The sequence below is a fragment of the Euprymna scolopes genome, chromosome 39 (assembly GCF_053919585.1).
Source record: "Euprymna scolopes isolate OS-2025 chromosome 39, ASM5391958v1, whole genome shotgun sequence".
NCBI classification, from domain to species: Eukaryota; Metazoa; Mollusca; class Cephalopoda; order Sepiida; family Sepiolidae; genus Euprymna; species Euprymna scolopes.
This window is the reverse complement of record NC_136520.1, coordinates 60,393,932-60,408,199: the sequence shown is the minus strand read 5'-3', so window position 1 is coordinate 60,408,199 and position 14,268 is coordinate 60,393,932. Positions and strand designations below refer to the sequence as shown.

The window sequence follows — 14,268 nt, the reverse complement described above, 5'->3', positions numbered from 1 at the left end:
CACGTTGAGTAAAGCTCATTGCTTTCGGACATTTCTGGCGATCGAGACCGGAAAAATAGCAAGAATTAGTGTCGCTTTTATTATAGGCAAAGGCCTAACCCACATGCGGCGAGCGAAAACTGTTGAATATTTATCTTCCCGAAGTCGAGCAAATTAAATAGACAGGCGAGCTCCATTGTTAACTCTGAGATATTACGATTTACATGTGATATAAAAAGTTTTTAAAAGTTATTAGGCGACCGACCGCTTCTCTGAAAAAAGCCTTTCTTGGACATACACAAAAAACGAACGTGTGCGCGCATTTTTTGTGTATGTCCAGCAAAGGCATTTTTGGGAGGGCGCGCTCAGTGAGGGTCACTCATTCTTAAAACTTTTTATATGCTCCATAGATTATAATATCTAAGATTTACAAAACCAGCTTGCGTGTATCTTTAATTTCAGCAACTTTTACATGCTATTTTCGAGATTTTTTTTCACTCGCCATGTGTTTCTTTGGCTTTCCAATACTGGAGAGCAAAACTAAAAGTGAAGTTGTTCCCAGCCTTTCCTGCCGAAACGTGCAGAAAGCAATAAGGTTTGATCAATACTGGGGGGGGGGGGGAAACGTCATATCAGACACTTACTTTTTAGGCGAGCTGTTTTCCCCCAATATCTTGTCAGGGAAAACAAACAAATACGCAGAAACTGGCTAGCAGCGCCAAAATTAAGTCGCGTGATGTTTGACCTCATTAAATTCACAAACCTGTCATTTAACTTTAAAATTGTTAAATTAAAACAGTTTTCACTTCCTCTCCCGTCGTGGCTGAGTGGGTAAGATGTCGGGTTTTTCTGTGTCTACGTTTTTTGCAAGTTATACAGCTACCAACGTATGCTTATAAAATGTTATTTCGAACGCCCATGACATCGTAAGTTACTGTGGCTGAGACAGCTAATATGAGCCTTTTTTTTACCTTCTTTACCTCTTTCGCATTACAGGTTCAAGCCTGCCTGCCAACTGAGGCCAATTGTTTGTTGTTTTGTTTTTTGGGGGTTTTTTTGCGCTCGCACGGGCACTCGCTGCTATTTTCATTGAAACAAAATTCTTTTTTTTTTTTTTTACATGGGGTCACCACTTATCAAGACCCGAAGGCCACTCAGGGATAAGGGTTATTGCGTGTACAGTAATCAGTGAGATAGTATTGTAGTAATTATTAGTACTGGGGGTTTTGATAGAGTGTCTTACTTAAGGGGGCGGTTTCTCAGGAGTTTGTTTATGTTGGACTTGAAGACGTCCAAGTTGTAGTCAGGTGGGAAACAGGCAAGCGGCAGAGAGTTCCACTGGTATGCAGTTCTAAGAAAGAAGCTTTACTCATGGAATCTACGTTTGGATTTAGGCACAGATAAAGAGTGGGGAAAATTATTGACAGTAGTTTCAGCCAGACGGGTGTTTCTCGTGAAAGATTTTTTGGAGGTTGCTCAATAGCCTTAGTGTACCACCTCTATCCACCCGGGCAATGCTAGGGAGCCATGCTAGTATTACATAAAATACGTATTTCCACGATTCAACAAAAAAAAAATGATTTCAGCCATGTTTGTTTTGTCACGTGTGACGTAAACAAAAATGAAATAACTCGGTTTGAATCGGCCCAAGTTTTTGACAGTTTTTAAAAATCAATTCTCCCCTGCTCATGTGCGCGCTCTTCAGTTATTAAATTTATATGAGCTAAAATTGCTAATTTCTTTGAAAAATATTTTCTTTAATAATTAATTTTCTACCATATTGTTTTTCGTAATTTTTGGATACGTTCGTTATTGCGACATGACAACTCAGTGTACACCATTGATTTCACTTGAAATTCAAGATTTCAATTTTGGAATTTTGCTATAATAACGAAGAACCAAATTATTTTTCTTATTTTAATAAAAACGAATTATAGCTGGTTGAAAATCAGAGCATTATCGGATCTGAATGAAATGTTAGGATTAGCGGTTTAACAGTTATTTCAAAACTTTGAATAAAATAAGTGTATTATTTGGATTCTTCAGACAACTATTCTCAGCTTGTGTGTTATTTTCACAACGTTTCAGTCAATGTAACCTCCAACCTTCTTCAGAAGAATTTTTCTGTCCAGCTTGGGAATCTACACAATTTCGAATGGAATCCTTTATTTAACTTGTGTTGGAATTGTACATTATACACCGTATACTTGATTCCTGTTGATGTGTTGAATATCTATATGAGTTAGATTCTGTCCAACTTGGGAATCTACACAGAATTTCGAATGGAATCCTTTATTTAACTTGTGTTGGAATTGTACATTATACACTGTATACTTGATTCCTGTTGGTTTGTTGAATATCTACACGAGTTAGATTCGGGTTCTGAGACATCCTTTATGTGTGCATTTGATGTCTCCAGTCCGTTTACCAATACACCACGAGATGAGACTGTACGTATTTGTATGTGCATGCTTTATAGCAATTGCCCGACCTTGTTTTTCTAGGAAGATTTTTATAGAACTTATACTGTGTACTAAATTGGTGGAGTTTAGCTTCGCTGATAGTCAGGTCAATGGGATCCTAAAAAGGAATCCATTATCCGCAAGTTTAGCTGATATCGTCATTGATTATTACAAATCTCTTCTTTCTAGTTCTCGAATTACACCCACTTCTTATGTTGACGACAATTTTGCTGTTTTTTTTTTTGTTTTTTTTTTTTTACAAAGATGTTGTAATATTTTTGACTCATAATGGGGGTATGATCTCTCACAGTTGGGAAATTCTATTTATAAACGATGCTGCTGGGAACTGACAAATCAAATTAATTCATGTTCTGCTACCAACCAATCAGAAACCAGAATTGCTCCATAAAAATTAAACCTTTTCTGCAGCAACCTTGCATATTTTTTCTTCATGTCAACACGAGAAGAATGTTTTGCTTTGTGGCTTCCAACTCAAGAACTGTCTACTTAGAACCAGTCAACTCCAGGACTTGTATAGAACAACTAACCATCGGAAACTGTTCTGAAACTAAACATGGCTTGCAACTCAAAAGTCATCACTTATCAAGGCCCGGAGGCCACTCGAGGTTAACGGTTAAAGAGTGTACAGTAGTCAATGGGACAACATCGTAGTAATCGTTAGTAGTAGAAATTTGATTAATTGGATTACTTAAGGGGAACGGTGCATCAGGAACTTGTTTATGTTGGACTTAAAAGATGACCATATTGTAGTCAGCTGGAAAACAGGCGATGGAAGAGAGTTCCACAGGCGTGCAGTTCTAAAAAAGTAAGCGTTGTTCATGGAATCTACATTTAGGTTTAGGCACAGATAAAGAGTGGGGGGAAATATTGATAGTGTTTTCAACTAGACAAGTGTTTCTTATGAAAGTTTGTCGAGGGAGGAAACATAGATTGAAGCTCAGATGAGTACTTGCCATGATAATAACAATAAAACAGAGACAGGCTCGCAACGTCTCTTCTGTGGGAAAGAGGTTGCAGGGAAGAGAAAAGGGCATCCCCTACTAGGCTACGAAGTCTATTTTGAACTCTGTCAAACCAGGACAAGTCCTTTCTAGCAGCTCCTGCCCAGATGTGGCAAAAGTACTCCATCCTTGAATGTACCTGGCTCTTATATAGAATAGAGAATTGAGAGGTAGAGAATTGCAACAGCAGTGACATATCTACTGGATTGATAGAAGGATCTCACCATGTTTGCTATCATAATGAGTTATATCCATACCTATCCGACACCAGTTTTCTTCCACCTGAAGCTTCTCTTTTTGCTATCGGGATGGTGCTGGATCAATTTGCTGACACTCTTCACACGAGTGTACTGCTGCTTTGATCGAAGCCTTCATAGTTGCAGGACACACTCTTCGGACAAAATATGTGGTTCGATGAATTCCAAGATGTCCACTCTTCTGAGGCATTTCACAGATCTGATCTGGTGTTAATTGATCTATTAAGCCTGTGTATGTCAGTTGTGGAGGATTAGATCCCTGCCTCATTATATCCATCCACTTCTTTGCCACTCGAGTCAGCTCATCAGCCAAATTTTGCTCTGAGAGAACTAAAGTAATGTCAACCTGCAAACTGTATTCATCAACTAGATGCTTTATTATCGTTAGTCTCCTTCGTCTCAACATTTCACTTGCAGCTTTAGTCTTAATTCGTGCCTTTTCAATTAAGATGTCAGTCAACCAGTGGTAAACACACAATGAGTCAGTGTGGAGGTGTACAACCTGGGCCTGCCACTGCAGCACAAGATTAAGCCCTTTCAGCATGGCATCAAGTTCCGCCAAATTGATATGCTGGGCATCATTTTTCAGACAAAGCCAGCACGCATCTTCTACAACGTTCCCAATCATTCCCACACTACAACTGTAACCAAAGAACTCACATCAACCCATGCATTCAGTTCGTGTCCAGATACATACCACTCTCCCTGGGCAGGGTTGTTTCTACATACTTAATCAACATTTCAGCCATCATTTGCTGGAGAGAATTGTCACCGACTATGTCACCCCATCCTTTTGTGACTGCAGTTGCTAATCTTTTTAGTGCTCGGAGCCCTCTACAGACAGGTAAATGTCCTACTAATTTACCAAATAGAAAACGTGATGTGCCGCATTAATACACTAGGTACATTTGGAATCGGGCTTCCTTGCTTCCATTGTAAAGTATTACATTCCTCCCAGACCTCAAGGCCCAACACGAGCGCCCCATTCTTTAAACGCTTAGGGTCCTTGCTAATTAAATCAAAAGATTCCAGATTCATTTGAACCGCATCTGCAGACATTATTGTCTTCATTAACGTAGATGTCATCAATGTAAGCTGAAGTAGCTTTCGCTTTGGTCTCATCTTACATCAAAACAGTTTTAATGACATTAATGTCATTATTAAGGCTGCTACGTTTAGGCCAAAGCCTAAGCGTGTCAAACAGTATTGTTTACCCTTCATTATCAGCCTGAAATGGCCACAGTGACTCGGGACCCGTATCTGTAGGTAGGTTATCTTCAAATCCAGCAGTGCTACATTACTCCCTTTCTGATGCCACTCGCGTAGTTTAGCAGCACACACATCTGCATTCCCAGTAGAGGCATCAACATGCTGATTCAATACTCAGTAATCCATCATGGATCGAATTTTGTGTTTAGTCGGTTGTTCAATAGCCATGAGTGGAATTACTCCTTTGGGTGGTCCTAGACGTTCTTGTAAATATGATATTAACCAACTGTTATCAATCCACGGCTGAAGTTCTTCATATGCAACCCGATTCTTGGTAGGAACTGCATACTCTAGAATGGTATTGCATAACTGATCTTGCAATTTGATCATGGTCCATTTCCAACTCACAGTCCAGGCCCTTTCTTTGTTGTCAAACGTAGCAGAGAAGTCCTTTTCCTCAATAGAAATAGCTGCACATACTTCTTTCCCTCTACCAAGCGTTATACTTCTGGTTGCTGTAATCATGACACCTCCTAGAGCTCTTATTGTGTCAATTACAAGCAATAAGTCATATCCAAGGAGTTTTTCCTGCAGCACCAGGATGTCAACTTCAGCTGTGTCATCTTTCTCAGTACAAATTGTGACAGTCTCTATACCGCAACATGCTTGGGATAAGCCATTAATGGTCATGACCTCCACTTGTTGGTTCCTCCATGTCCGACAGCGATCTGCGCTAACTATAAACCAGGAACATCCCATATCTACAAGTGCTGAACATTGCATCTCAATTATTTTGATGCCAACAACAGGCAATGCTGTGTTCATTGCTAGGCAAGGGACAAAGGTGGCAACAGTACCTTGTCCCCGACTTTATTTCTTGAACATTTGCGAGATATGTAACCTAACTCATTGCAGTGATAACATCATGATGTTCTGTCTGCTCGCAGATAAACATTCGTCGTACCACTTCCACTCCGGCACTCCTTAGCAAAATGGTTAGGACCCCCAAATTTATAGCAGACGGGGCTCTTACACCTAGCGTTAGCTGGGAAAGAATCCATATTGTCTCCATAGATGCTGCATGACTAGTGCCGGCTGCTGCTGTAATTGGTTCTGGTTCCTTAAGGATGTTTAGCGTCTTGGCCAATAACTCGTCCGTTGTTAATCTATCAATACGTGATGATGCTCGCAAAAGTCTACTGACATCCTCAGGTAAACATACCAAAAAGGCACAGCTTAACATTTTGTTGTTGACACCACCAAATGGTACTGATAACTTCTGTAAATCAGCTAAGTAAACGTCCACTGTTTCATTGGGATGTAGTCGATGAGTAGTGGACTGTTGCTATGCAACAAAAAGATCTGTCCCATATGCTGTATATAAGCTCTGCTTCATTTCTTCCCAGTCAGGTTCATCACAGAGTTGCTGGTACACTACATAGGCCCCTCCGGTTAACCTCAGTGGAATGACTGTTGCTGGCTCCTTTATTTTGCACAATTTGCAAATACACTCAGCCTTCTCCACCCATTCGACAATAGACAGCCCAGCAATAGATCCATCAAATTCCAATATTAAATGAATGTCAAATCTGTCCATTTTTTTTTTTTTTTTTTTTTTTTTTTAAATCACTGCTTATCAAAGTCACTTGAAAATAAAATAAAAACGCTGAGATAACTTATAAAATGGAAAAGGAACAAAAAAAAAAAAATGTCAGTGTCAAACCATCCTCTTGTCAATACAACACACAAAAGTCTTTTTTCCTCAACTTGCAATAAATCCTCATGTATTCAATATTATCTTCCACCGTTCGTTCTCGTTCTAAGCTGTCCAACAAAAAACTCAACTCAACTCTCATGCTTTAGAATTCGTCCCATTTAACAGTTACCAATTGTGTACATATGCAAATTAATGCCATACGTTCACCAATGAACGACCTACAAAATTATGCTTTTCTTTTCTTTTCGACATTTTCCGATGGCATTTTACAGGCTAAGCAAACACGAGGTTGTTTGCGAGAGTGATGATTTCTATTAAAAAAATATGCATTCAAAAAACATGTATTCAAAAATTTCAGAATTTTGACTGTTGCAAAAAAAAATAAATAAATTTTACACATCTCTACAAGTGGAACAATAAAATTGTAACCCTAGAAAAGACAACATTATTCCATTTCCATTTGATGAAAATCATTTTTCTTTTTTTTGTTTCAGACCATCTACTAGTTGGCCAGTTGTGTACAAATCCCAAGATTGTGAATGTGACACAATGTTCAACGAGCGAGATTGGAGATGCACTGCTGTACAACTCATGCTCTCTACCGATCCAAGTTATGACAACAGGACCATTGCCAGCACCCTCAAAATACAAATCCGGACGGTTCAACGCTTGAAGGCACAGCTGAATAAAGTTTCCAGCTATGGCTATGGTCTTTGGTGTGGTTTCTAGTGAGGGCCACATCATGCCACCTCACATCTTCGAAGTCGGTTTGAAAGTCAACTCCAAAGTGTACCTGGATGTGTTGAAGAGTGTGGTGATCGCCTGGTGCAATCAGGTCGCGGCTAGTTAACTGAATTGATTTTTTTTCAATAAACGTTTTAAAATAAAGCTGTAGTGTTGTTTTCTTTAGGGCGACAACTTTATCATTTTACCCTGTCTATTGTATTCTTTCTCAACAACAAAAAAGAAAATTTAAAAACAAAAAAATATTCATTTATTTTTGATTTGGTCCTGAAATCGTATTCCTCTGCCCCTGTTATGCACTCTCCAAATGTTCAAATTGAAAACCAAAAAAATTTGTACATTCACACTAGTGCACAAGTGCCAAATCTTATTGTTACATGATGATGAGGATTTCTTTGCTGGATGGAAGTTATCATTCTTCATTGGGAAGCTGCTTGTTGGTAGAGACGCTTCATCCTCAGTTGGAGAAATATCTTTTTAAGAGTATCTTCTTTGTCCTCCATTATTAAAATCCGAAGATATTTACTTATTCTACATGTTGCGTAGTATGGTTAGCCAAGCACGGATTGGCTCGATGCTCTGATTCGACTTTCGTCTGCTTATGACGATGATGGTGACCATTATCACTGCTCTGTTATTATCCAGTAGATCTTTGACCTCCTCGGTCAGCCATCTTAGGTTAGAACCATACGCATATCAACCTGGAATAAAAACTTATCAAAGTAACAGCAACACTATTTTCGCGATTCACAAGTTTATTAATATCGACAGAAAATGAAAGTAGTGAATTATAGTTGTTGAAAGAACTTCACACTTTCCCTCTCTGATTGGGGCAGCAAAGAGGCAAGGTCTAACAGATCGAGAGAGAGAGAAAGAGAGAAAGGAAGCAACTTCATTCTTCATTTGGTTCAGACATCATTTCTTATGGCTGGGTTGCCCACACTGAAGTCAAAGTAATAATAAATAGAATCCTCATAATCGATGAAGAATTCGAAGGATCATCCAACCCCATTAAACAACATATTAAAATTTTATCAGACAGAGAAAAATACAGAGATTAAATTACCATCAGACATATTTCCACCTTTCTTTCATTTTTTTTTTAATCTTAATCTTATTCATAGCAAACAAGACACAGTGCCCCTTGGAAGTAAGGGGCTACTATTTAGGGTCATGAGCAGCGAGATGTCTGTTCACATGTGAACTTCTGCATATCAGTACAGTTAGGGGAGCAGGAAACAGGGAAGGAATTCCAAAGTATAGCAGTTGTTGTTGGTTGCTTGCTTTTGTTTTACGGCATATCAACCCGTTTCTGGTTATTTAATGCCGAATCCAGTGATTTTGGAAAAAAAAAAATTTTATGTTCTAGATTTTTTATATTTTTGAGTACCTATTCATGGTTTTCAGTTTAGTTGTCTTGTTTCTTTTTTTTTTCAAAATCTTTTTGGGTTATGTTATGTTGAATTTAAAAAAAAAAAAAATTGGGGCTTCAAGGTATTTATATCTTCAAATATTTATTCATAAGGTTTAATTGAGTTGTTTTGTAGAGAAAAGCTTATTTTTGTTTTGCTTGCTTGCTTGAAATGTTTAACCAGAATATCAAACCTCACAATATCAGAACTGCACGCCTGTGGAACTCTCTTCCATTTGCCTGTTTTCCATTTGACTACAATTCGGCTGTCTTCAAGTCCAATGTAAACAAATTCTTGAACTGTCCATCAAAGTAATCCAATTTACCAAATTTCCACTACTAACAATTACTATATCATCCCAGTGACTACTGTACACTTAGTAACCCTTATACTCGAGTGGCCTCCGGGCCTTGATAAGTGGTGACCCCTATGTAAAAAAAAACAAAAAAAACAGGCAGGTGAGATTTATATTATAGATTGAGACGTACAATCCAGATAAGACTTACGTTGTCAGGCAGCGGTATGGACACTTACAACTCACTTGTTTTATGTATTAAAGGTTTGTATCTGACGATGAAAATGAATAGATAAATATATCGGTGGTAGAAATGTAACCCCATAGATATATGTACAGCATAATCACGTTGACCATCAGTTCTCGTAAAATTACCGAAATGGGCCTGGTCAGTACGAGATCGGTGAGTAGTTAGGAATTCAACTCTTCGCCATCTTCAACTCTCACTATCATCGATTGTCGCCAACCTAAGACCGTCGTGAACTGTCGTGAATTTCTGGAAAAACATAATTACTCCTAAAACTAAATTTAAAATATATTGATCTCCATTGCTCGGTCCTTTGTCCTAGAATAACTACCACACCTTGCTTAACAATCCCATGTCAGCTTTCTTTTGTTTGCCTTTGTGAACAACTTCCTATCAATTATCTTTTCACCAACCCTATTTCTTCTTGTCTTTTGTCACACTTCTTTTTCTCTTCCCCCCCCCCACCACTTCCCAACACTTGGAGGAGGGGAGACGCTAATAGTATCACAGGATGACATCATCAATTAAAATAGATCATAGATAACCCATGTCCCGAAGAATTAGAAACTATCAAATATAAAACAGAAACCTCATTTCATGAAATTAAACGAACAATATTTTTTTAAAAATGGAAAGTTAGCACCAAATTATAAATATCATTTTTTCATCATGCTAATCAGTAGCGGATGCAAGTCTGTTCAGGGAAGACTCTCGCATATTAGCATAGGTAGAGACTGCCATTATTTCCTTCTATATTTGGATGACCCCCTCCTTTTAATAGATATTCGAGGCTCCATTGCTCCATCTATCCCTCAGTCTCACACTGGTGCTGTGTAGTTTCTTCAAAAATAAAACTAAAAAAAATCATTTTTATGCAAATTCGTGGGATGGGATTCATCTTTTAAGTTAATAAATTTTTTTTTTTTAATTTTGCAAATGTGAATTGTTTGGAGTTATCTCCCTTGTTCCTTCAGATTGTTTTTAAGATGGTGTTGCAAGATTGTCGCTCATAGTTCAGCCATAAAATTGGATTTTCTTAGTTAAAAATAAAACTACTTCATCAATTTACGTGATTTTTGGAATACAATACTTCTTGCCATTATGGATGTGTACATCATATAGATTTTTCTTTTAGTATTTTTTTTTGATGGGGGAGGGAGCTCTGAACAAGTACTGGGACTGCTCTTCTGATCGGTTCAGTTTCTTCCCATAATCTTACGAAATTAACTGTGCACTACAACACGACAGAAAAGCGATGAGATTTTTTCTTTTTGTATTACCATTCGGACTTAGGGTTAGTGGTAAGATGAAGGAAGAGCATGTACTTTAAAGACTCATAATTAGGTTTCTAAATTTTGGAGATGAAGATTGGTTATTCATATTATTTAGGAGCCATAGTACAGTGGTTAGAACACTTGGAAAAAATCAATTGTAAAAGTGATAGTCTCCTGAAGGTTGAAGGGTCATTTCTCAGTGTAAGCAATGGAAAAGTACAATTCCGAATTACTTAGGGCGTCTATCCAATCATAGTTGACGGAACGAGAGCATGCTACCCCCCGTGAAGTAAATAAAGGGTTCCATTTGAAACTCCGTCCAGATTCCCAGAGTTCGACAGAAACATTACCAAGTTCGACAAGCTACACCCGAAGAAAGTCGGAGGTTACATGGACCGAAACATTGTGAAAATGACACTCGAGATGAGAATAGTAGTCTGAAGAATCCAAATATAATAGAGATTGGTTATTTTAGAAGTCACTTTCTTAAAGCTGTCCATTGTATGCCAATATGATGACGATAATCTTTCTTATGGGACATGTAATTTACTACATTTTGATTCTCTAAAAAAGGGAGGGTCAACAATTGTTGTGGGTGTATTCATGAGTTCGAGACAAGTTAAATACAGGGTGACCCCCCCCCAAAAAAAAAAAGCTAAATGGAGGCCATCTAGAACATATCTTGTAGAATGGAGAAAAAAAGGCCAAAGACCCTAGTGTTTTGATGTGATGTTTTGAATATAATAAACTAGTTATGACCAAAGTTTAATTTCATTTGGACAAAACGCTAAGAAGTGGGGCCTAATTAGAGTTGGGGCTCGTTTTTTTTTGGGGGGGGGGGGTCACCCTGTATAAAAAAATTCATTCCTTGCAGATTCCCTCGAGTTCAACAAGATACCTGAAGAAGCTTGGAGGTTACATCGACCGAAACGTTGTGAAAATAATACTCAAGATGAGGACAGCAGTCTGAAGAATCCAAATAATACGAGAGACTCTTTAAGTTAAAATTAAATTTTTATTCATGTTTAAACTGATAAAAAATTCAGGCTTCAATGCGCAATACAGAAGCAATTGCATTAACATTGTCACAAATTTCTTTGTTGTACTTTGTCTCACGTTGACATTTACGTCAAGATGTTAGTGTTAAAAGACACAAAAATAAATGTAAAAAATGCAGACGACACAAAACTTGCAAATGGTTAGATTAGGCTTGAACAAATTTTTAGTCCTTCATAAAACAAAAATGGGAGGAGGTCATTGTAGATGTGCACTCTATGCTAAATCACTCCCTCCCTCCCTCCCCCCAAAAATGAGATTTTATGTTTTTAAGCAATTATATGCAGATTTTTCATTTTCTAACCCTTTAGGGTAGTTAAAAAAAAATGTTTGTTATGGAGATAAATGCTAAGCATTTTTTTTTTTTTTTGAAGTCTACTTTTTAGTTTATGTGGACGTTTTTTGTTTGGGTTGGCTTGCCATTTGGAATTAGGGTTAGTAGTAGGGTTATTTATAGAAGAATGTTCTTAGGGGAGGGAAAGATTTTTGTTTTATTTGTTTTTTTCTCCTGGCAAAAAATTTGATTTACTGCTTTTGATAGGGGGGTTCATTTCATGTAAAATTTATATGCAGAACTGGTCCCTCATTCCAAAATAATTCTTTTTTTTTTTCCATTAGATTTTTCGGAATATTTACACATAACAGCCTAAAAAAGTAGAAACGCATATTTTTTTTTGGGGGGGGAGGGGAGGCGGATAACGGAGGGTGCTCCTGCTCCTGTAAAAATTTACCTTAATGAAACAAAAAAGAAAAATGGAACGACAGAGCAGACTTTCAAATTGTAAACTGCTCCAGTTATTTCCGGGACTGATTCGGGATCCTCAATTGTGAATCTCTTAAAGTTCGTTGGATGTTTCTAACTGGGCCGTTTATTTAAAAAATGGTGAAATGTGGTAGATTATTCTCATCCTGTCGTCCATGTAACAGTGGCTTACGCTTAAAAGCATTAGTTGCAATCAGTTCCACCAAATGATTAGCTTCTGGAGCTTGGGGATTCAAATTCTACTACAGGCGAAAATAAATAACAGTAGCAGTGCTACTACTGAGTAGCACTTACTTTTTAGCTAGGAACAAAGTGTAGTATCTGTTCTGATACTACACTTCACCTTTTCTGTTCTCGGTCAGTGGAGGAGAAATCTTTCACGACTGAGACAATTTTTTATTTTTGTTCCTATCCTATTTTGGGGGAGCTGGATTTTAAAAACCGACCTTGCGTCTAACTCTGTCCTCGTGGGGAGGCAAGTAAATAGGAACACTTACAAAGTTCGACATAAAAATTCCATAGTTCGTAAACAAGCACCTGAAGAAGGTTGGTGCTTGCATCGACCGAAACGTTGCTGTGAATATAGCTAAGATGAGAATCGTAGTCCGACTAATTCAAATTATTTAATGTTTTATATTTTTACAATTAATGAAAGAAAAATCAACTTTACTTATATTGAAGTTTTTCAGCTTAAAAAAGGTAGCTACCACGAGAGTTGCATTTTTTAAATTAAATTATTATGCTGAAATAATAACATCATTATTTAGAAAACCATTCTTAACATGGGGAGGAAAGTTAAACTATTATGTACTTTCACCTAACAATAGACAAAAGATACAGTAAAAAATCAGTTTAACATGAAAACCCTTTCTACAAACAGTTTTACGGTCCGTATTCTGCATGAGTATCGTGGAAATTTTTGAGGTTCACATTATTAGTTGTCAAGCGAAACTCAATTTTAAAACGTTTACCTGCTCGTGGCTAGGAAAGAAAAATAAACAAAACATTTTCATCATTAAAAAACGTTTTTATAAAAAAAAGTTTCTTCTCATAAGATGCTCACTGTAATAATAAATGTATTTTTTTTTCTTTTAAATTCAAGATTATAAATAATTAATTTGCAGCAAAGTTAAAACTTACTTAGTGAAAGTTGGCGAGACGTGGACTATTTTCCAGTGAGAGAACTCTTTCGCTTTACACCGGTTAAAAAGAAATCATTTTAAATGATGATATTTGACTGCAGAATTCGATTGACGACTCACATTTTTTTGCTAATGGAGGCGCGACACGAACAACAGATATTTTATAAAAGCAAGAAAATAACATTTTGAATAACAAACCGTGCTATAACCACCAAAAGAAAAATATGATTATACAGTTGTTTTTTTTTGTTTTTTCGGGAGTGGATTTACCGCTTTAAAAATTAGTAGAAAAAATAAAACAAGGACAAAAAAAAAGAAAGAAAGAAAGAATTATTTTAGACTTTAGAATGGATGATCAGTATTCCGTAGGCATTGCCAGACGAATGAAAAAATAAAAAATAATAATAAAAAACGCATGATTCCGTGACGTCAGATGTGTGTTAACTACGAACTATGGAAAAGCAGAAGCGACTTAATGATTTTTTAAAAACCTTTGTTTATCTTCTTCAAACTGCAATTAATAATTAATCTTTGTCATAATTTTGTTAGGTTTCAGATTTACACAGTTTAGTGATTAATAATATTATAAACATTTGTATATGAAATATGAAATACGGTTTTACTGAATGTTCACTTGATTAACTACGGCTTCCATATTTTGTTCGGTAAAAAGAGACAAACAAAATATG

At 37.0% G+C, this 14,268-nt stretch overlaps 1 protein-coding gene across 1 annotated transcript in view; it reads right to left on the bottom strand.

The window, feature by feature from the left end:
- The window catches only part of LOC145263803 (UPF0415 protein C7orf25 homolog), a 707,479-nt gene extending 693,513 nt beyond the window's left edge, over nt 1–13,966 (bottom strand). The window contains exon 1 of the mRNA XM_080120866.1: nt 13,578–13,966. The gene's annotated coding sequence lies outside the window, so the exon portion shown is untranslated. The remainder of the gene's footprint in view (nt 1–13,577) is intronic.
- Between the last annotated feature and the right edge of the window lie 302 nt (nt 13,967–14,268).